At 36.9% G+C, this 25,139-nt stretch overlaps 1 protein-coding gene across 1 annotated transcript in view; it reads left to right on the top strand.

Moving 5' to 3' along the window:
* Positions 1-25,139, top strand: part of SIPA1L2 (signal induced proliferation associated 1 like 2) — a 153,556-nt gene that overhangs the window by 28,461 nt on the left and 99,956 nt on the right. The window contains exon 2 of the mRNA XM_075146451.1: positions 3,508-3,580. The gene's annotated coding sequence lies outside the window, so the exon portion shown is untranslated. The remainder of the gene's footprint in view (positions 1-3,507; positions 3,581-25,139) is intronic.

Here is a 25,139-nt window from a genome sequence, read left to right as displayed (position 1 = left end):
AAAGTTCTCCTATTTTCTCTTAGATATCCCAGCAGAAATATAACTCCTAGACTACAAGTTGAGCATGTCCAGGGTACATCAGACTTACTCTGTAGATTGACTGCGGCAAGTTGATATTCTGGACATAGTGAACTTGCTGTGGAGCTTATCTCTACAGTGACCATCTGTACAGTGTTTCAGAGCCTGCTTGGAACTAGGCTCTTCTGACTAGGATGCTGCCCTTCTGTCCATTCTTTCTGGAATCGCTTTCTTCTGCATAGCCAGAAGTTTTTGGGTAGAGAAAGAAAACTTGCCCGGAGAAAATCAGATGTCTGGTACTGATCTTATTCTCTCTTCCCACTTTTCCTATCACAACAAAATAGGAATAGAAAACATTAAAAGATTGGACATAAGTAATACCAAAGATTCACGCAGAAAAATCATGGTTTTGTAATTGAAAATGAGGTGCCATGTATGGCAGGCAACAGTTACGAATGTCTGACCTTTTGCCAAACAGGAGTACTAATAAGGATTTGCCTTCCTAATCTACTTAGGAATTACTTCTACCTGTGTCTCAGATATCTTCGTATGTGAACTCTTCTTTGCTTTGTCATTAGCCAAGTGGCTTCCTCAGTGACATTCCCTGTAGAAGTAAGGCTCTAGTTTTCAATTCCAGAGGACATTTAGAAAAAGACAAGACTAACAAACCAGCAAATGACATGCATGTATTACATCCTGGAGAATAAAGCAACCCAGATGGGACTCTGGGAATAGTAAAAGATGAGATGTCCAGGAAAAACAGATGTATGATAATCGCCTTATGCACAGGAGTCTTATGATGTCTAATGCTACAAATAAGCTTCAGAGTACATTTAAGAAAATAGGCATAGTTTCTCCTGATTTCTGGTTTAGAATTTGTTACTTTATATGAGTTTAAAGGAACATAAATTACTTTAAGTTTTGAGTATTTTTTTTTTCACTTGTAGATCTTCATGAATGTAGGGGCAAGATGTTATGAAGAAAACTCTTAGAATGCTGGTGAAATCATGAATTATTTTTTAAATATATTAAATTATTTTTCTTTTCAATTCTTAAATATTTTCTTTCCCTGATGCAGTGTTCTGTATAAGAACTTTGGATTAAAAAAAAAAATCAGAATGTGGACAAAGCCTGGTGTTTTCCCGTTTGGCTGCCTCACAAAAGTACTACATAATCCTCTAAATCCTACTTTACTCTGTGGTCAATTGATTCCACTTTTTATTCCCATAAATAGGCAATCTGGAAATTGTCTTTGAGACAGATATTTTGAAGCTTACTCTTCTCGTGAAGAGTATGTGTATGATTCTCGTGATTCAGTGTATGAAGACAACATTAATAATGATAATATTTTCATAAATTTATTTATATAAAATTGAAACCAGTTTCTTTTGGAAAATTGATCAGATTCCATAGCCATTCTCAAAAATTTATTTTCCATTTTTGCAATTGCTTTCTTCTCATTATTTACTTCTCTGGTTCTCCCTCTGTGCTGACTAATGGCTGACTAATCTATGAATCCAGAGGTTCCTGTTGGAAAATAAGGATGGATTTTCGTTATTCTTATCTGTCTGGAGAGGCTTTTTGAATATTTTTGTGTGTTTATATATATAGAGAGATATATATATTTGATTTAGTTTATGATTCAATTTCAGTTTTACATTGGAACAAATGTCTATTTCACAGTAACACTATGAGACTACAGTATAGACTTATACCTATATAGAAGTATGTGTATCATTTATAAACTGCGATAATCCTTGTTTTAAATTGTTGTCTCCAGTTTGTCAGATTAGACTGAAATACATGCCAGTCTACAATTTGTAGAAGGATGTATAGTTTTGCTCCCAGCAATAATCTAGGTGAGAAAACAAATCTGTCCAGCTGGACTTCCTTTCATTCTTCAGCTGTTTGTTTTGCCATGTGGAAGGATTGCTTAGAATTTGGATACTCTTAATTTCTTACAGGTTTTAGATGTGTTCTCCAGTTCTTTCTTCCAGGATTCATGAATAAAAAAGTTAAAATGTTTATCTTTGGCTTTAGTTTCAGCTTTTACTTGAGTAGAGTTTATGTTTGAGATTTGTCTTCATCAGATGTAATTTTTAGGTTAGGAATGAGATTTTTCTTGTTAATATTTTTGGTTTTTAATTGTCTTCTATTGGCAAACAAATTAGTTATCTAATGATGTTGGTCAACACTACTCCTGGTTGAGTTTAGTTTTGTTTTAGCTCTCCCATAAAAGCTGCACTGGCGAAAGTGTTTGCTCAAGGTGTAGGTTATAACTACACCAGGAGGTTTTTGCTACTGTGAGCATGCTGGTAAAAGTAGACGTAAGTGGCTGCCTAGTTTTGGCTAGGCCTAAAATGAGGGTAGTAGTAAACTGTCCTGCATTCCATCTGTGTAGAGTTTTTTATTTGTTTGTGTTACTGGTGTCTATAATACCTAGATTTGCAGTTGACTTAGGATTTTGAGGTTTTGTGTTCTTTTCCATTGTATGTACTATTCTGTAAAATACTTACTAGGATTTTTTTTATCCCTATGGTGGTGATTTAGTACAGGAAATAACATCTGTTCCTGTTCTGTGTATTTTCTTTTTCCTTTCTTTCAATATGAATGTAACATTGTGTATTTTCAAGCCAGATTTTACTATCTGAGGTCGTGCTAAAATGAACTCCCTTTGAAACTGTGTTAGTGCAGATATAAAATAGAAAGCCAAATCACCTTATTGGTACATGATAGTTTTATGTTCTATATCTCTGTATGTTGATCAGACAGACCTATCTAAAATATGTTTACTTTACATATACTTTTATTTTACTTCATTCAGAAGTAATAATATTTCCCTGCTTGCGAGGTTGAGTTTTCTGCAGTTTAGTCACCTTTGTTAGTGTTTCAACAACTTTTTTTTTTGTGTGTGTGTGTCTGTCAAATGTAAAGTTTGCAGTGTTAGATACTTTATTGGCTGTAAGTCATCCTACAGATTCTTATAGAATGTTTCCAAACTTTTTGGATGAACTGACTACTATCTTCCCTCAAAACATTTTATGGAACTTCATGAATTTTTCTCAGACTTGTAATTGAAAATATTATTAAGCTACTTGCTTTTTATGATATGGTTCTAGGAATAGCTGTGGACCCTTTATCATGACCTTTGAAGCAGAGCCATAATGAAACAGTCTGATGGTTCAGCAGCTACTGGTTCATGACCTCATCCCCTAGCAAAGCTTTTTTCCCAGTTACTGCCAGGAACTTACACAGATAACAGCTTTAAATTCTCTGTTGCAACACATACACATAGTATGCGTTACACTAGGCTGAATTTTAAAGCCATTGAGTTGTTCTTGATATTTTGTTTTCATGTATTAATTAGTAGATTGTCATTTTACACAAGTGTTAATTTAAGATTATTATTTTCACTTATGCCTTAGTATAATAAGTGGACATGTTCACCTAAAAATAAAAAAACCCAAACCTTTCTCATTTAACTTGCAGGTATCTCCATTGTACTGATATCAGAAAAAAAGTGACTCAAGTTGGCAGCCTTTGGGAATCCTTCTAGCCAAAGGTAAGCATAATTTCTAACCAGTGACAAATGTATTTTTAGTCTATTTGTAGTATTACCCTACCTTTTAAATAAAATGGCAGCTGTGCTACTGTCTTTCTTGATGTTTGACATTTCACAAACTGAATTTCTTTGGGATATCTAAGGCATCTTAACAACTAATAAGAGAATCATTTACATGGCTCAGCATACAAGTGAAGTTCAGTCTTTTTTGAAATCTGCAAGTTGGCAGATTGCCTCTCATTAATATTGAAGCATATGGTACAATCACTTTGAGGCAACACTTATACAGCTGTGATTATACAGAAGGATGATTGCATTCCTTAGTGCATTGGATAAGCCAAAAATAAAATCATAATTTTGGTGATTTGGAAATTCTTCGCTTGGTCTTCCTCTGGAGAAGCGCTAACATGAGCAGAAATAGACACTAGCATAATACGCTGAAAAGAGTATCCTTTGTAAGGGCTAATTAGGCTGCTTGTAGAAAATCCTGAGCCTACAGTTGCCACAAATCATGACATTTTGATATTTTCTGCAACAGGAGTTAAGAGGTGCAGTCATCGTCCTATAGCTCCTAGTTCTGCAAACTCCTTAATCTAGTCCAACTGGATTTCTTTATAGTTCTCGTGTATGGCTCAGGTTTAGAAATACTTATGTCAGCTGAACACAATTGTCATCTAATGAAGACATGCTCCCTGCAGCACAGTGAAGAAATGAATAATTTATTGGGGGATGAACACCTTCCTGTCCATGTGTGCATGCATGTTTACTTCTGAATAAAACCTGCTTTTGGGGATTTATAGATAAATTGTTTACTTTCAACAACATGCAAACACTGGGGAAGTATTCAATACAAACTTGAAAAACTTGATCAAATGCATTCATTCTGTTTTCACTCCATGGATTCACCAAGAATACTATAATCTACAGAGAAATCTGCCACATAAATAATTCTTTAGTTAATATATCTAGTAATCTGGTCACTGTCGGACATTGTAAATATGTACTGTAACTATTTTTGTTTGGAGAATGGAGTATCACATTGATAATGATAAACAGTGGAAAATAAATTGTGTATCATTGTGTGAAACTTGAGCAAGAGTTTCAGAATTATGCTTAGTTGCTTGTGGTCCAGGTGAAAAACATTCAGTCTTTTACAAACTATTTGAAAAAAACTAACTTAAAAGAAAAGCAATGATACATATGCAAAATTAGCAATATGGATTTCTCATATTACAAGGTGAGAGAGAGAGAGTAGTGAGAGGGAGAAGTAGTTGTGGGAGATTTCTTTTATAGGAAAGAAACAGAATAGTAGAGGGCCACAACATGTCTTGTGGCTGGTTCAACATTCCTGGGTCACTCTAATGTCAAACATGTATGAGAGGTGTGTACCAAAAATTAAAGCTAAGAGGTAATAAATGTTTGTAGATTTAAAGCTACACTTTCATATAACTCAGGATCTCACAATTTTACAGCTGCTGTAGGAGAAAGTAGGAAAGTAAAATGCTGAAAACTTTTGTTTAAGAGAAGCTCTCAAAATTTTCCGGCTTTCATGTTGGCACTGAAGTTACCCTTCAGTGGGTATCATAGGAAGAAGTGCTGTACTCATGCACTCAATGGGCAGATTTGGAGGCGGGGAGGGGCTGGAAGTTGAGCCCTTCTACCTCCCTTCTTTCTAGATTAATAATATCATGAGGATATGATCAATGTGAAATCAAATCAGGTTAAAAGCAGACACAGAGAAGTTCTAGGTAATCTTCTAAGCTAGGCTGCTAATTTTTGTAGTAGTCACTTTTTCTCTTTTGTCTTTTTCTCTTTCGCACAAAGCACAAAAAGAAGGAATTATATACTTTTATACCTAGGAAAATAAGTAAATGTTCTGAGAAACAAGTCTAATTTAGCTTTTTTCCTGATTATTGTTATAACTGAAATGGGTTTTGTAAGAGTAGATAAATTTTATATATAAACAAACTATAAATTATATATGATTATAAATAAATTATATTAAATAAGTTACGCTTCATATTCTTATTGTATTCATTCTAGTCTCTTCACTTCCAGTCTCTTCAAGCACCATACTTCTGCCTTAAATACACTTACTCTGTTCTTTTACACAGGAAGAATGTAAAAGATCATTATTGAAGCTGGTTAGAAACTTCTGTTTTCTGACAGAAACTTATTTTGCATGACCCATTTTTTTTCTAGAATATTCTTATTTTGGCACAGGAAAATAGAACTAGAATCTTTCTTTCTTTTTCTTTCTTTTTTTTTTTTAAAATGGAACTGTCCCAATATCTTTTATTTTTTGTAAGTTTAACACTAAGCTATGTTTGCCTAGGAGGCAAATTAAGCTTGTAAAAGCTTGTGTTCAAGCATCTAATGTCCATGCTGGTGGCCAGCTTTTCTGACTAGGCTGCATCTGGTGTGAGGCAATGGCTTACTTTCTGGCTGACCCAGGCATAGTCATGCAGCTCCCATGACAGACATCTACAGCGCAGGTGAGATATCTGACTAGGGAGGCCAGCCAAACATGGGAGACAGAGTAGAAAGAGGGCAGAATTTCTAACAACAGCTGCTTGTGAAGTACCCATGCCTGTCGAAGATACAGGACAGGGCTGTACTTCCAGAATATTCCAGGTGTTCCAAATGCAGGCTTGAAGATAATTTCTGCTTTATACTTTGTAATACTCTACATGCAATTCCAGTTTGTACTTTTTTCCAGTCTAGTAGTTTTCTGGTTTTCTGTCTGTATCATATTGATGACACCAGTAAAACTTTTAACTTGCATTTCCAACTACATATTGTTTCCAGGGGAAAAAAAAAAATTCTGAAAGGAGAATTGATTTTTTTTTTTTAACTTTTATTTTAAATTTATTATACATTCAGAGATTTGTATGAAGTAAGATAACTGCTTTTGGATTCTGTATAGGTTTGTCAATCTATTCAAAGAATCATAGATTGAGGAGAGTCTCAATAATTGACCTTCCTTGTCAGTGGTCTGGCATGGTTGGCTTGTGGTTTGATGCAAGAAACAAAATTGAACTTTCTGTCCAGCCACCTGAGCCCCTCTGCCCTCTGTGCGCTACAGCAGTTAAACTAGGTGGATGCTCAATAGCTACATGTTATCGTTTATCAGGTTTTAAGTGGCTTCCTTTGCTCACATCAACTTAATAGTTTCTTTCCCCTTCTCATCTAAGGCTCCATTTTTCAATAAATGGTCTGTTCTGTAATACGAAATAAGATCACCAGACTCCTGTGTTACTGAGGCTGATGAAGATCTGCTATATTAATGGCAGTGTAGAACATGCCTCTGAAAATCTTACCTACTACTTCTCATATAAACAGTGTGTTTTGCTTCAGAAATAGTCAGACTGAGAGGACAATATTGTAGCGTATTTTGTATTATGTGTTGTCAAGAATATCTGCATTTGAATAATGCTAATTATGTACTAAATGAGAACTTAACACTGGTAAATCTAGTCTAGTATTGTATGGTAATCACTTCTAGTATTGCATTTGCTTTATCTTTTGGCTGTATAGTTAGCCAAGGCATAGTAGCTGTTTAAAGAAATCTGGAAGAAGCTGAAAAATATAATTTGTAATTCTCTTTTGCTCTCTTTCTATGGTTCAGAGTAATAGTAGTTGTAATATAATAATGCTGCAAAAAGAATGAGGATTACAGCTGTAAAATCTTGTATGTGCTGATGTATTATTGAGGTGCATTGTTTTTCTTTCATAATTTGCCAAGTATGTGGCACAAGTAATATTGCTGTTTATATCAGTTGGGAGAAGAAACTTGTGGTTTGCTCATCTATGAAATAAATACACATTGATTTTTATTTTGTTTTTGTTCCATATATTCTGCTAAAACGCTTATGTCAAAATAATTTTCTGGGTATAGTTTACAACTATGATAGCATTGGTACTGATTAGCAGTTTTGGTAATCCTGATTTTGAAATATGTAAACCTAGAGTATTTTGTAGACTATAAGAACTTATTCACTCTTTTTCTATCATAAGTACAGGCATAAGAAGGTGGAAGGAAATTATTCTCATTGTAGAAAACTGATAGTGGTTTTGTATCTGAAGAAAGTTAAGTAGTTAACCATTTATTAAAGAACGGTAACACTAAAAAGTAAAAAATATTTGAAGTTTGTTTCTGTTTAAGAGGTATTTTAAAAATGGTCACACAAAAGTAAATGTTTGAGAAATGTTTACATTTTCAACTATTTAAAAAGGAATCTAAATTATTATATTAGGTTGTTTAGCTCTTGCAGCTGCACAGGCCTGCATTATGTCTGTAGATGTACTATTAAGGCCGAGGAACAGATAATAAAATTAGAGGCTGTACATCCACATAGGATATAAAGGTGTCAGATTTAAGTGATAAACTTATCCATATTTGCCCAAATCATCATCTGCTTTCTGGGTGACCTTTTGATTGGGAGCATGTGTCCAAATATATGAAGTGAATATAGAGCAGTAAACCTAAATGCAGCATTTGGTCTTAGTTTTGCATCCAGTGGCATATTTCCTTCTAATCATAATAAATACATAAATTTAAAATAAGTCCACCCCTCTTCACCTTTAGCTACTGATAAACTGAACCACTAGGTACTGAATCACTATTCCTTTCACATTTCTGATAGTTATTGTATAGGGACACACGTACGTGGGACAACTTATCCGATCTTGAAGTTTGGTATTTTGGTAGTATGTTTGTGACCTGGGAAAGAACCTGCTTCTAAAGGCTTATGTATTTATGTGAATTAATGGAAACCTAAACTATTGACAGTTTCTATATGGTGTTGATGGTTATGATATGGGGGTAGATAGAACAATGTAGTTCGTGCATAAACATACCATATTTTGAGAAACTAATGCAAAGAAAGAATGTATAACAGTAAATTGATCCAATAATATATGTATAGTGTGATGTAACATTTTCATGGAAAACATGGCATGCATTTGGTGCAAGAAAATTGTTTTCAGAAGCTGAACTGTATTAGACAAATCGCAGAATTGCTGAGGTGGGCCGGCACCTCTTGAGGTCATGTAGTCCAACCCCCCTACTTAAGCATGGTCAGCTAGAGCAGGTTGCTCAGGGCCAAGTCCAGTAAGATTTTAAATGTCTTCAAGGGTAGAGACCCCACAGCCTCTCTGAGCAACCTGTTCTGTTGTCTGACTCTCACAGTAAAAAAATGTTTTCTTACTTGGAGTTTCACGTGTTTCAGTTTGTGTCTGTTGCCTCTTGTCCTGTCAGTGAACACCAATGAGAAGAGTCTGGCTCCCTTTTCATTGCCCCCAATCAGGCACGGGTAAGATCCCCCCTGAGCCTTCTCTTCTCCAGGCTGAACAGTCCCAGCTCTCTCAGCCTTTCCTCATGTGAAAGGTGCTCCAATCCCTTAATCATTTTAGTGGCACTTCACTGGATTTGCTCCAGTAATTCCATGTCTTTCTTGTACTGGGGAACCCAGAACACAGAACTCCAGATGTGATGAGGGAATGATGATGGAATTTTAGCTCCAACCAGTAAGTGAAAAATAACTAGCTAGAAATGCAGATAGGCACATGCTATTTTTGTCAAGAGCATGTAATATATTCAGTAATTCTGTATGGTGTCTGATGTCTCAAATATCCCTTTTCAATCTCCAAATTGTTATCCTTTATTTCCTCTCTGAGAAGAATTAAAAAATACTTACTTGGGAATAAATAAAATATCAAGATGCTTTATTTTTAAGGCATGGTGTGCTATATACTTCAGTTTTAGAGTGGTAGATAGTCATAATAGTTCTTTAATCTGTCACTTGGGTGGAAAGGCGCAAATAATGTTAAGTTATTAGATCGCGTACTACAAAATACTATTAATGCTGTGGGTTGGTTGGTTGTTTTTTTAAAATCATATCAATCTGCAGAGTTGGTCTTCCCAGTCTGGTTCCCTTCTGACTGTCATAAATCTGGCAGGACTTACCAGTTCAGGCAGACGGCTATTCTGGTTCCTAAAGGCAGCAAGCCAAAAGAATACCTGCACTATGTTAGGTTTCTCGGCACTGCGCTTCACAAAGTCTGTGGTTCTGGGAAGATTTATTAAGTTGGCTGCATCTGTCCATTCAGCTTACTGAAGCTTGGAAAGTAGTAGGACTCTCTCACCTATTCAAATGCTATGTCACTCTAAGTAATGAAGAGAGAACAGTAAGAAGCAGTAGTTGACCACTTGTGGAGGCATGCATTATTAGTGAGGTTCACCAAAAATAGAAGTCAAGGTGGATTAACATGCAAGTTAATAAAACAGAAGAGCTTACTAATTTGTGTTTTGTGCTAGCTGTTTTGGAGAAGGCATGGGGGAAAAAAGAGGGAGTATTGGCAGGTTGGGTGTAAGGAAAGGAGAGCTAGGATCAAGAGCTGGAGAGTGATGAGTCTTAAGGGAAAGAGACGGCTATTTTCAAAAAATTGGGAGAAGCTAGTGTAAAACCTTCTTTCCCTAGCCCTCAGCAAATGCAGTATGTACTTTCTCTTTGAGGAAGAGGCTGATGCACCACTGGTGCATACTAAAAAGATGTAAGAAGAAACAAATGCCCTAATAACCAAATAAAAAGAATTGAAAGAAAGTTGTCGGGAGGGAAGGGGGAAAGGATGCACACTATCTTGATCTCTTAATTCATATAACCTGATTTATTTCAGTAAAATGAATTGTGTATTGTTCTTTTATACAAGGTGAAGGATTACAATAAATTATCTTAATTGAAGTCCTTTGTTTCTGGCTCATGCAGAAAAAGATCTCTAATGAAATATTTGAAATAATTAAGAATTAATGTAAATACTTTTGAAGATAAACTGAAGAATGGGTCAAAAACATATCCTATGAGCTTGGGTTTGGTTGGTACCAGAACTGTGCAGGATGAGTGGGAAGGTTGGAAAAAAGAGCTATGCATTTGTGAAGGAGAGACTTCTCAGAGAAAATTGTTGAAACAGAACATGGAACAGAATGGGAAAGAGGAGAAATGAAAAAAATACAGGAATTTGAAAATGGTTCAGGGAAAGCCAAAGCCCTTCTGGAATTAAAGCTGGTGAAGGATATGAAGGGCAACAAAAAGCCCGCTGCAAGTACATCAGCAGTAGAAGAAATGCTAGAGAAAATGTGAGCTCACTGGTGAATGGGGTAGGGGATCTGGTGACAAAGGACACAGAAAAGGCTGAAGTACTCAATACATTCGTCACCTCAGTCTTCGCTGGTAAGACCGGCCTTCAGGAATCCCGGAAAGTGTGGAGCAAGGAAGATTTACTCTCAGTGGAGGAGGATTAAATTAAGGAATATTTAAACAAACTGAGCATAAAGAAGTTCCATGGGACTTGATAGGATGCACCCATGAATGCTGAGGGAGCTGACTGATGTCACTGTGAGGGCACTCTTGATTTTCTTCAAAAGGTCATGGCAGTTTGGAGAGGTACCTGAGGACTGGAGAAAAGCAAATGTTCGAGAAGGATCTGGGGAAGTACAGGCAGGTCAGCCTTGTCTGTCCCTGTGAAGGTCACAGAGCAAGTAATCCTGGAAGGTATTTCCAGAGACACGAAGGACAAGAATGTAACTGGGAGTAGTGAGCATGGATTTAAAAAGGGAAAATCCTGCTTAACCCGCCTGATAGCCTTCTGTGATGAGATGGCTGGCTTGGTGGATGAGGGGAGATGGCCTTGGTAAATGGACAGTGAGACAGACTGAGAACTGGCTGACCTGCCAGGCTCAGAGGGTTGTGATCAGCAGCACGAAGTCCAGTGGGAGGCCAGTTACTAGTGGTGTACCCTTGGGGCCGATACTGGGTTCAGTACTGTTTAATGTCTTCGTTAGTGATCAGGATGATGGGACTGTGTGCACCCTCAGCAAGTTTGCTGATGATACAAAACTGGGAGGAGTGTGTGATATCCCAGGTGGTTGGGCTGCCGTCCAGAGGGACCTTGACAGGCCAGAGAAATGGGCAGAGAAGAGCCTCCCTAGTTCAACAAAGGAGAATGCAGCTGGGGAGAAATAAGCCCATGAACCAGTACATACCAGAGGTCAACCATCTGGAAAGCAGTACTGCAGAAAAGGACCTGGAGATTTGGGTGGACAGCAAATTGAACATGAGCCAGCAATATGTCCTTGTGGCAAAGAAGGCTAATGGTGTTCTAGACTGTATGAAGAAGAGTGTTGCCAGCAGGTTGAGGGAGGTAGTCCTACTGTGTTTCCCAGATATGAACATACTGGAGAGCATCCAGTGCAGGCCACAAAGAAGGTTAAGGGACCAGAGCATTTCTCATGTGGGTAAAGGCTGAGTGAGCTGGGACTGTTTGGCCTAGAGAAGGCTCAGGGGGATCTCATCAATGTATCAATACTTGAAGGGAGCGTGTAAAGAGGATGGAACCAGGCTGTTTTCAGTGATGTCCAGTGACAGAACAAGAGGCAATGGCCATAAATTGAAATACATGAAATTCTGTCTGAACATAAGAAAAGACTTCTACTGTGAGGGTGGTCGGGCACTGGAACAGGCTTCCAGGAGAGGTTGTGGATTCTCCATCCTTGAAGATATTTGAAACCTGACCAGACATGGCCATGAGCAGTCAATCTATCTGACCCAGCTTGAGTAGGGGGATTGGGCTAGGTAATCTCCAGCAATCCCTTCCAACCTCAATGATTCAGTGATTCTGTGTGATTCTGAGAAAATTTATAGGAAAAGGGGAGAAATTGCTGTGTATTTTCCAAGCAGAAGAAAACTGGAACATATTGATAAATTCCATGAATTAAAAAGATTAAGTCAAGGACACTTGCAGCTCTTTCTTAATCAAGTTGTAAGGAAAATGCTCAGGTCATTTATTCCTTGGTTAGTGAGCTTAGGTAACAGGGTAATAGACATCAGAATTTTTTTTCAGCCTCTAGTTCATTAGGGGGGAAAGATTTAATGAGGTTTTGGAAGCATTTTTCAGGGTCAAAATGGATTGTCTAAAAGAACTATCAGTGCTTTGAATTTTGTGAAACTGGCTATGCTGTAATATTTTTACCCTGTCTATGGAATGTCTAAGTTTTTGTTTTCAGTAAATTTTAGTCTTAAAATATCGATAATATGATACAGATGACCTCTTGTTATATTTGGTCTTCTCTTGGGTAGCCTGTCACATCCACTCCTATCTAAAAAATGCAGACAGCTTAAAATAATCTTTTGCAGGCTGACCTGGTCTGGTTATTAACCCAGCACACTCTGAGCCCTGTCTATTTGCAAAGATGGGGGGGGAGAGGAGGGGGCATGAGGCGAGGAAGCATCTAGTTTCAGAAATAGAAAACTCACAAGTACTCTATTTATCTTTGTTAGTCCTCTAAAAAGTTGTTCATTTGCTATGAACAATACTTCGTAGTTCTTACCTGTTAGACTTTTTGCAATTTTTTCTTTGTCTTGCCATCTCACTCTTGTCATTTAGCCTAGTAACCTGATTTGCTGCCTCATCAAATTCCTCCTTATGAATGGAGTGTGTACTCTGTCATGCATGGCAGCCTGGGGGGAGCAAGGGGGGAAGGAGGAATACAAAATTTTCCCAGATCCTCCACTTCATCTAGTGTCTGCTTGTATACAGTTTTTCCTGTTTCATCTTATTGCAAATGGAAGAAAGTGATACAGATGGAAAGGAATCATACTTTAAAAAAAACATAAACAGGAAGATTTTCTTCTTGAAATTTCTTGAGATTTCTCCGTCATCTTTAAGACCAGTGAAATTAACTGCTCTGGACAGCTTCAGGAAGGGCAGGGCTACATGCCAGCAAATGCTGAGGATCAAAGTCCACTGCAGCAACAAAATTTTCTCAAAAATATAAACTAAATTTGTAAACATTTTTTGAAGTGGTTATTTCTAAGAGGGGTAGGAACACATGCTTCCATTTCATGTACTTTTTGTTAAGCGTATTTACTGACTGTCTCCTTAGAAGAAAGGAGGAGTTCGGCTGTTTCTGTATGTGACATCCTTCCTCTTGTCATTTGTCTCTTGCAGATTGTAGAAAAGTGATCTTCATTATTGTTAATGATGATAACAGCTAATTATGTTTGGGTGACTGACGGATTAGATAAACTGTCTATTTCTACTTTGCCTTTCTTTATTTTTCAGTTGGCTCCAAAGGACCATTCACAGATACTTACTTAATTTCTCTTATTTAGTGATGAATGTTCCTCTCGTATCATGTTTAGAAGCCAGATACAAAGAATGTGAATTTGATTTTTGACTCTGATTGTTTTCATCTTTCCCTAAAGTAGGATTTTTTTTTTTTTTTAAGAAGAGAACATTTAGAAATATCTTCCTGTTAATTTTAAAATTTAGGATACACCTATAAATAGATTTCTTTGGTTTTTCCTGTTTTGTTCTCTTTGGCAAGCTTTTTTTAGAATTTAGAAGGTCAGAGTGGGCTGCAGGTTTAATTCAAAACTATTTTCTAAGGAGCAGATAAACTGATGTCATAGTCTAGCCCTTTTACTTTACATATGCTGATTATTAGATTACATTCGGCAGTTGGTAGCTTTGTCTGAGGAGGAGGAAGAGTGTGGATTATGACAGCTGTATGCATTTCAGCTAACTTGGTCTCCAGGGCAGGCAGCATTTATGGTACTTCTAGACTTAGCAAGGTAATCTTGGGTCTCTCTTACTTTGATATAGTTTGACCTTGAAACAGCGTTCTTAAACTATGCAATAGAAATAAGTGTTTGAAATACTTTGTTTTTCTCGAACAGGTTAGTGTATGCAACCATGACAAATTTTGAGTTACTGAAGTGTAGTGTTATTGGATGAGGTAGAAAGGAAACTTGTTCTGTCATAGGATTATTACCACTATAATGAGTTGTTGGCATTGACATTTTGTATCAAGGTAATTGAAGTGATGTAGCTAAAAAGTTGAAGGCTATTTTTTAATTTGAGCTTTCTGTTTTTTCTTTTCTTTCTTGGAGGTTAGCAGAGTGTCTCTTTAAAGAAGTAACTGTGAAAATATAAAAATCGACAGACTGCATACTGAAATTATGTTGTAGTTGACAAGTGTGTTTTATGAAGTAAGATGATTTTTGTCTTGAACGTCCATGTTTATATTCCTGTTGCCCTTGTATTTTTTTCTTACTAAGTTTACACAGGAAACTAAAATAGAATTCTCCATTGTGTTAGGTGTGTGTGGCTTACTATGAGGTGTTGTGTGCATGGCTTCCAGAACTATATATTGAATTAATGATTACATTGTTGGAAGCTTCAGGTTTCCTGGTTTGACAAAAGTGAACAAAAGCACAATTTGCAACCAGATACATTCATGACAAAGGAACAACATGACAGTTGCCAGTGGAACAGCTGCAAGTCTACAGAAAGTATAGGGCCTGGCGAAGTTATACCTGTGACTGTATTTCTGAAGCAAAAATTGAAAACTTAGAGAGTATTTTGATGCTGCTGTGATGCGGGGCATATTTAATAACTTTTTGCAGAGATACAGTTTATTAGTTTCTAAACTTTTAAAGTAATCATCCAGAAAATTTAAAATCTTCCTTTTAGTTCAAGGAGATTAAAACTTAAACTTAGTTTTAAAATGAGAATGAATAAAGATAACTATTTTAGAAGGATCATGTAGAAACATAAACAAATATTCTGGATGGACATAGGTGTTTTGCTCAGGGTCACATGAGGTATAGATCTTTGTGTAGAGCACTATCAGAAATAATGGTATCTTGGAGTATTGGGATAAAATGAGAGTTCCATCCCAGTAAAAACTCCTTAATATTTTGTCTCTCTTCTTTGTGAATGTCCAACTGAAGTGGATGATGTAGTATTAATGCTTCACTCATCTGGTTAATTTAAATTTTTTTTTTTTATCTATTACTTTGGTGGTGAGTGAAATATGAATAAATCTTAACTAAACTGAATTTTTTCTTTTCTTTTGCCAGAAAAATCAATCCCTCATACTAACCCCCCCTCCTCCCCCCGTGTTGGCCATAAGCTCAATGGATGGGTGATGAAGGGCTGGTGAATAGAGTGCATTGTACTGAGACATGCATTCTACTGCATGCCCCTCATCGCCCACATGCTCCCTTTTCTGGAGCTTTCTCATACTCTTTCCTTCTCTTTGTTTCATCCACTAATGCAATACTCTCCCCTCTCTTTTATCCCTTCCTGAAAATAATAAAATAATTGTCCAACAGCTTCTTTTCCTTTTGCTTCAGTTAAGCCACAAGGTTATGTGCAGATCATCCGCATAGTTGCTGAAGAGAAGAGAACTGAGCTTAGTTGGCACATGCAAACCTCCTTGCCCTACTGGTGCATATGTTTGTCTGGTGTGTGTTTTAGGCATATGTGTTCATATGCTTCTTAACCTGAGGCATCAAGCAATCCAATCTTGCTCAGGCCATGGGTAGAAGAAGGACTGCAAAACTGATTTGTTTTGAATGTTGTATAGACTTAGAGGTAGAAAGACACACTGGTAAGGAAAACGTAATTTTAGTTAGAATTAATTGGTGGTGCTTAATTTAATTGTCTAGTCCTATTAAAAATTATTTTCTCTAGCAGTTGTCTTTATAGTTAATTTACTTTCTTCTTCCTCTTTTTTCCTCCTTCTCCCAACTCCATTACCTGGACTGTTAACATATAACTTAATTTCTCTAATTGACAGTTGGGTTTTTTTTTTATTGCTCTTACTGACTTCTAAATGTCAGATTTGACTAGAATATACTTACTGTCTTCTTTCAGCCCCTGATAAACATGCTGATTTGCATGCAGACAGCAATCTCCATTATGTTGATTTAAGTGTTACCACCTTGATGCTCTGTCCTTTTTACGCGGTACATTTGCCTTGAGTATTCATCCCAGCAACTCCCTGACTATGTTGGGCATACTGCTTAGTAAAGATTTTACTAAAATAGTTTTTTACTTATGTTTTCTTCTCTAGTTAGCAGAAGTAGAGCTAAGCACAGTGTAAACAGATGTTTCTCTATTTATGTTTAAATTACAGAATGTTGTAAACCAACCTTGTTTCATAGTATGGAAGGAGGCCTTACTGGTATCCCATACCTCCTATGAAGACTATCTGTGTGATGGGTTGGGGTGGGTGGTTGTTTTTGTTTAAGCACTTTTAGTTCCTGTGCCTCCTTACAAAAAATGCCCTCACAAAGGCAGGATAGAAGTGTCTGTATGTATTCTATGGACGAATCTTTGCAGCATATCATTCACAATTTATTCCGTAATGTATGTGCTACCTTCTTTATTCAATTGTTATGAAATCTGCTTATTAATTGAATCAGAAGACATCTGTTTTTGATACTGATTCATGTTTAAAAAAATCTTTCAGTTGACCACATATGTGGTCTGTCAAGTGGTATTCATTCCTTCTCTGGAAGCAAACGTTTCCAGAAAAGTACTGCTTACATGTCCATTGCCCAGACTCAGGATCTACTTCTGTTGTCTTGTCTACAATTATTAGATGTTGATGATAGCTAGAACTGGGAAGAAATATTTTTTTTCTGCTACGTGAATATTTTGGTTTCTAAGTGTTTCTGTATTTGGTGAGGATGAAGTGGAGATCTGCAAACTTTCTTATAGATGCGTCCCCATTTCAGAGTAGCCAGTTGCTCGGTAGTTTCAGTATTTCACTGGGCTGCTGATTGCTGAGATTACGTTTTGTAGACTTGTTGCAATAAGATTTAATTTGCTTCCTTGTATTAAACAGAGAAGTGAGAACTTACTTACTGGAATCTGAGTGATATTGCAACACAGCAGGAATGCATAGTTCTAAATGTTGCTTAGAAAACAAGCTGTATATTGGACAGACTGTACTCTTTTTTTTTTTTTTTTAAATTAATAAAATAACTTTTTTCTAGAAACAAAAAACAAAGCGCCCCCCCCGCCAAAAAAAAAAAGACACAAAAAACCCCCCGACCATAACACAAAACCTAACAAAAACACCACCAACAAAAATCAAACTCAAATTCAGTTCCTTCTCAGAGTATTTCAGGGTAGGAAGGTGTTTACTATGTTGTACTGTGTAGCTGCTCTGGATAAATTTTTCTTCTGTATTTGTATTTAAGTTCCACAGTTTTCCACAAAGCTGCTTTTCTCCAGTAGACTCGGAATTTTTATGTTAATGTGTACTCTTTCCCCAGTCACTTCACACTGTCACTGGGGTTCTATGGAGTTCAATGGAAATAATGCCGGTCTTGTTTAGCTTAAGCACAATATGCTACTATAGTAGTTTTACCCAACTTTTTTTATGTGCAAAGCAGTTTGTATGGTGTATTGAATTCTATCTCATTCTAATGTAGAGTCATTGTGTGTGTAGGAACAATTAATTGTATACCAGTAAATTGCGTTCAATTTTTGTGTGTTTATTTAATAATGTGCATTTTTCTAACTTAGTTACAAATGTTGTTGCTGATGCCTTCTTTTAAAATTAGGTTTATTAAAATTTATTAAAAATTGAGAGCCAACAAATACTCATTCAAGTTATGCCTTGTTTGAGCACCAAATATGAAAAGAACTGCTGCATTAAGAAGACCTGTTTATTTTTTTGCAGCTTTGAATTGCCTTCGTCTAACTAGAAAGTCAGTTCTAATAATGGTTTAAGACAATATTAAACTACTGATGTATTTTTAAAAAGTTAACTAACTTATTCTAGTTTCTGAAGTAGTTGGGAGGGAATTAGATGGACTCATTGCTTTGCCTCAGATGGGTTGACAGGTATATTTGACAAAGTCCGTGGCTTTATGGCAGCCATAATGTTAGCTGCTTGTACAGACTTGTGAGGAAATTATGTTCCTGGAGAAAACACAGCAGTAAAGAACTACTCCCTTCTAAAATTCTCTCTTGAGTGGTTCCTGCATGCAACAAGGTCACTGTCTTACGTGCAGTTGGTACTAGACTGAGTCCATTCAAAGAGGAGAGACACTTTCATCTGAAATTGGGTGGAGTCAAACTAGGCAAATGGGGAAGGGTCAGTGTTTTACCTGAGAAATGTGGCTATAGATTTGCTTTTAATTTTCTGCAAAGACTAACAAATTGGTCTGCTACCTCTTGCTATGACTAATCCTGTTAATTCTATCTAACTGGCATTTGTTGGCAAGGAATAATATTTGGCTTAGTTTCAAATATTTTAGGACTTCCACATTGATTATTAGAATGGAAGAACTGATTGACTCATGAGTTGATAGGCCTTTATTTCTTTCATGAAGAGTTTTATTAGTAAGCATAGAGAGAGCCCCACTTTCATTTAATCAGTGGAAGAATTGTTTTGACTGGAACACTAAATCTAGTCTTTATTATTAAAAGGTATTTTTGAAGTGTCTTAGCAAGAAAAAACTAATGTCAGTTAACACATTACTCCTTTTATGAAACACAGGTTTCCAGGAAGATGTGGCAAAATAATATAGCATTCCCATTTCTTCTTCAAAATGAGTTCTTGCATTCATAAAGTACTTTGATCAAGAACAGTTATTTCAGTTATTCTCTTGATACAGGTGTTATAGTTTTGTTTTTCTTCATACATGTTGCATTTGTTCAAATTATTTTGTGGCTTCGATATACATCTTTGAGGTTTTTACATGGTAATCTCAGTGTTTAAACTCAAAGATTAAACTCAAAGAACACTTTCAAGTAGCTTTAATCAGTTTCTGAACTATTTAATTATTATTATTTTTAAAAGCAAAGGCTAAATATTTCTATTATATTTCCTTTAAAAATAACAGCTGAAAAGTGAAACAGATATTTAAAAAAATAATTCTAGTTTAAAAAAATGTATGAGATCATACCACAGGGCTACTATACATTCTGTTTTCCATATTAATGTCTTGGTTTAGTTTATCTATACTAAAAATATGTAATTTGTGATCTTTAAGATCTTATTTGTGTTTACTCATTTTCTCACTAGGCTTGTCAGTTTTCGTAATTTAAGGAGGGTTGCTGAGAGTGTTCTCTGAGGGGCTTTGTTCCTTGGAATTTTCTCTAGGCTATTGTTTGAAGTAGATAATTTGCTGACTTTAAGGAGACATTGAAGTACATATTTGTTTTGCCTTGGTTTTGACAGGAGATGGATGGATGGATTAGCACCTAAGTGTAATGCATGGTATTAATTGTTGAGTGTAGGTACAGACCCTTCTTATTCAAAGGAAAAGAAACAACATTTAAATAATCATACAGCATAGCGGACGTTTTAAAAAGTCCCATACCTTCCTTACTCTCCTGCAAAGAAGGATAAAGGAAAGTAAGGTGACTGATGCTAGTAATATTGTACAATGTATCATCTGACTGTCTTGGATATGCCACAAAGATGTATCTTGGTAGAACAGAAAGGACTGATGAATGTTACTTTAGGAAGATATGAATAAGAAGGAAAGAATATTGAGATAAAGGAAGTTGCAGTAGGGGAACAGCAGTGACATCAAAGAAGACAAAGCATTCAGTAAGGAAATTAATAGTAAAACTGCAGACTGAAATAGAACCTGAAGTGAATATTTCTAGATAAGAAGACTAAAACAAAGAGACATGCTTTTAAAGTCAGCTGAACTTAAATACTATGTTGGAAAGCTGGACTTTTGTCAGGGTAGTAGACCTTGGAAAGGACAAGGAAAAGGATATTTATAAAAGAAGAAGAAATGGGCTTGGGGGGGAAGACAATGATGTAGGATGTTTCTTTTGATTTCAAGATGTTATAGGAGGCTGAACTTGCCAGGACCAGATAGATCACTTCTGGATAACAGATGATTTTGAACAAGGGGTCAGATTAATTCTGAGTTTTCCAGGATGGTTTTAGGCATCAGTGAGCAGAAACCAATTGATTTGGGTGGAAAACAGAACGAAGATAGTGTGGATGTGTTGGAGCTTTTGGCTGGTGATTAGCAAAGCTGCTAGTTTTTGCCATCTCTGTAATTGCCTGCAAATTAAATAAATGGTTGATGACAACCATTACCATCCTAACTTTACCTGGCATCTTAATTTACCTTATTGGCCTGTTTACATCTGAATAACTATGCCTGAATAACTGTTATCTGTGAACACTCTCATTCCAGACCAAAGGGTGTCATAGTCCTAACACATGTAAACTATCTGGCTTGTGCTTCTTGAAAGGAGGATGATATAAGTATGGACTGAGAAGGAAAATGTTGCATGAATTGGATATGATTTGGTGAATACGTGGTTCCTAGTATATGGAAATAGAGAAAAGAGGAAGTGAAGAAGCACACAGCATCCTCAACATGTGAGATAAAAATGGGAGACTGAAAGACTCCTGCATTAGAAGGAAAACCCTGGAATAAATATGGGTGGGAGCTACATCATGAGAGGCAAAGAATTCCTGGTGTATGCAGCAAACATGGCATGCAGATGCACACCATCACTTTTATGGAAAGTTAACAAATCCTTAGAATGGAAGGAAAACCCTATATATGCTATTTGTTTTGTAAATATAAATTTGCATAATGAAATCTTCCTAGTGAAATGTGGGCAACCTACTTAATGATGTGATGAAAGGCTGCTATATGCTGAAACAGTAATTCATGAGACTTTGGCACTGTTTTTTTTCCCTCAAGACTTAGCATTTTGGATAGAAAATAGGAGCGGGTTCCTGAGTAAGACTAACACGAAAAATAAGACTGAAACTGTGCAACCTTCTTTTAAGCAGAATGACATGGTTCCTTAAAACATAGTTTTAGCGGGTGTCCCCCACACCCCCATTCTCAGAGCAGTCTGCTACAATTTACTAATTTAAATTTGTGTCACTACCAATGCAGGCCTCATGTAATCAAGCCTTCTAAAGTGCAAGTAGCCTTTTATTTTTTCTAAACATGGCTTTAGGTGATTACTTAGCAAGTTTTCACCCCTCTGTTTTGGCCTAGATTGCTGCCTAAGCTTTTTATGTTAACATAGTTCTCTAGCTAAGGGGGGGTGGGGTGTGCGGGGTGGGTGGGGTGGGGGAAGTCTTGCTTCGTGTAAAATCAAAACTGTTGACCGGAAATTTAGTCTGCATTTTTAGAAAGCCATTTATCCTCTAGGAAGAAGAGGTGTTTTTCCTCCTAGATACCATAGCCTTAAAAATATTCTAGAGTCTATAAAACCTCTGATTAGTTCAATTTAAGCCTATAAAACAGTGTTTAGAGTAGTTAAAGAACAAGATGAGAGGGAATCTGTGATTATATTTAACTTTAAAGATGGTACTAGAATTTACATATACTTTTTGTGCAAAATCATTGTTAACGTGGACCTACAGACTAATGAGAGTATGGATGCATTTGTATGCAAAAATATTTTTCCTTACTTTATACACACACTATAGCGTGAGTGTCTATATTGAGGAATGCAGCCTTGAACATGCACAAAAATTTTCTCCCATACAGTTTGCCTGGAAGAAATTCAAACAACTGAACTATACACTTGCATAGAAGCATAAGTATTTATTAGAATTCTGGATATCTTTGTGGTTTTGTTTTTCTTTTAAAGTGATGTCATGGTTTAACCCCAGCCGGCAATTAAGCCCCACACAGCCACTCGCTTAATCCCCCCCAGTGGGACAGGGGAGAGAATCAGAAGGGTAAAAGTGAGAAAATTCGTGGGTTGAGATACAGACAGTTTAATAGGTAAAGCAAAAGCCGTGTGTGCAAGCAAAGCAAACCAAGGAATTCATTCACTCCTTCCCATTGGCAGGCAGGAGTTCAGCCATCTCCAGGAAAGCAGGGCTCCACCATGCATAACCATGACTTGGGAAGACAAACGCCATCACTCCGAACGTCCCCCCCTTCCTCCTTCTTCCCCCAGCTTTATATGCTGAGCATGACGTCATATAGAATCATAGAATCATTAAGGTTGGAAAAGACCTCTAAGATTATCGAGTCCAACCATCAACCCAACACTACCATGCCCCGTAAACCATGTCCCTAAGCGCCTCATCTACACGTCTTTTAAATACTTCCAGAGATGGTGACTCCACCACTTCCCTGGGCAGCCTGTTCCAAGGCCTGACCACTCTTTCAGTAAAGAAATTTCTCCTAATGTCCAATCTAAACCTCCCTTGGCGCAACTTGAGGCCATTTCCTCTCGTCTTATCGCTAGTTACTTGGCAGAAGAGACCAACACCCACCTCGCTACAACCTCCTTTCAGGGAGTTGTAGAGCGCGATGAGGTCTCCCCTCAGCCTCCTCTTCTCCAGACTAAACAGTCCCAGTTCCCTCAGCCGCTCCTCATAAGACTTGTGCTCCAGGCCCTTCACCAGCTTCATTGCCCTTCTCTGGACACGCTCCAACACCTCCATGTCTTTCTTGTAGTGAGGGGCCCAAAACTGAACACAGGATTCGAAGTGCGGCCTCACCAGTGCCGAGTACAGGGGCACGATCACCTCCCTGCTCCTGCTGGCCACGCTATTTTTGGTACAGGCCAGGATGCCGTTGGCCTTCTTGGCTACCTGGGCACACTGCCGGCTCATGTTCAGCCGGCTGTCAATCAGCACCCCCAGGTCCTTTATATGGTATGGAATATCCCTTTGGTCAGTTGGGGTCAGCTGTCCCAGCCGTGTCCCCTCCCAACTTCTTGTGCACCCCCAGCCTCCTCGCTGGTGGGGTGGGGTGAGAAGCAGAAAAGGCCTTGGCTCTGTGTAAGCACTGCTCAGCAATAACAAAAACATCCCTGTGTTACCAACACTGTTTTCAGCACAAATCCAAAACATAGACCCATAGTAGCTACTATGAAGAAAATTAACCAGCACAAGTGAAAAATAAGTTATCACAACTGATCGTTAGTAAGTCCCTGACTATTTTGATTTTATTGCCTTTTGCGTTACAAAAGACTACTGATCATACCTTATTCAAGCCAGTAGTAATTCATATTAACTTATTGTATGGATATTTTAGTGCATCTTTAATTGCCTTGGTTGTTTGGATTTTTTTATTCTCACGTACACTTACTTGTTTGAAAATGCAGAAAAGCTAGCAGATTCTGTAGACAGTCCTTTAAAATCACTCACATTATGAATTGCTCTAGGTAAGGATACTTTTCTTAAAGTGTCATACATAATGTTGACACGAATAGCTGAGACTTTTGTAAGCAATTTATAATTTGTTGACAAATATGCAGTCAGAGTTCAGTCGAGGGGAAAACATTTCTCTAGGTTATAAAGTAAATAGGATTTATTTGATAATGTCCTGAATTTTGGGGAAAAATAATCTGTGGATTTTACTGATAAAGTAGCTGAGTATGCATTGGGAAGGAGAAGGAATGCCATTTACTTAGGTTATATGTCAAATGTGTAGTTTCTCTTATAATCTAATATGGGCTTTCTAAGAGTCAGAAGCTTAGCAAATGTGATTGTTCCTTTCTAAATTTGGATTTTGAAATACATCTGTAGTTCCTATAATGCGAATATGCTGCAAAAAAGAGGGAGATATGCACTGACACCAAGTAAAAACACAGTTCCAGAAATGTGCAGTCTGTATGAATGATATACAGTTTGTTGGCTGACCAGAAACTTCGTGCTAAATCAAGGCCAATAATGAAATTCAGAGGCAGATTTTTTTACAATGCCTACACTGCATTACTATGCCTGTGTGTGAACACTTTGGATCGGTTAATTATACCCTCCTATTTGAATGTTTTAATTTACATAAGGAGCAGAACTTGATAAATCAGATATAAAATTCAGTGTCTGGATTATTGGATGGGGTGTTATGTAATCAGAATTTTAAAAGCAAAAGTTAAAACAAAATTGGGTCTATAAAAGCAAACCATTCCAGATGCATCTGAATCTATAATTAACATTCCCCATGCTTACCAACAGTGGACCACAGTTATATTTTTCATACTTCCTAGCAGTGTTATTTCTTATTGTCTATAGAGAGCTAGTTAAAGGTAAATTACTGATTATTAAATTACTGAGTATTTCAGTAATTCATCTTAAAGCAAGACTTCTTTTTCCAAAATTTTTGCCTTTTGGCCCTTTATCATAAAGCAGTAAAGTCAGGAAGATGATAGCACGCTTATGATAGCTTGTAGCTATCATCTCATGTGTCACCCCATACAAGAATTTTTTCAGAATCCATAGAAAGAGAGAAAACTGAGAGTAGCATGGGTGGGGGGGCAAAGAAGTAAGATTCCTGAATTATTAAAAACTTACTTTTAGGGTTGTAGCTTTTTAAAGGCTAGTTTAATCCACTGTCATCATGCTAAGAATCAAGAAAGGCTTATAGACATTTTATTTAATGTCTCTTTAACAGGAAGGAATACAACATTGAATCTGCGTTCCTTAACCCCAGTCATGATGATGACTTTGTCTGGAAAATGCATATATACGACGAGAAGTCTTCTTTTCAATGTAGGAAAATGAAGTCTTCCTGATCTGGCTCAGAATTTTTGAATGATGTGTTTGTACACTATAATTTTGAAGACAGTTATTTTCTTCCTGTTTAAAATGAAAATATATAGCATATTTTCTCAGCAGGACAATTCCAGAAGGTTCTTTGACACGTGCTTTAACTTAACAAACTAAAGGCAAAACTGTAGAGCAACGATGAAGCTATCTTATTGGGATTTTTTTTTTTTGAGGGGGGAGCAGAAGGAA

Source organism: Calonectris borealis, chromosome 3, assembly GCF_964195595.1.
Source record: "Calonectris borealis chromosome 3, bCalBor7.hap1.2, whole genome shotgun sequence".
NCBI lineage: Eukaryota > Metazoa > Chordata > Aves > Procellariiformes > Procellariidae > Calonectris > Calonectris borealis.
Note: the sequence above shows the minus strand (reverse complement) of the source record. Positions and strands in the feature narration are given on the sequence as shown.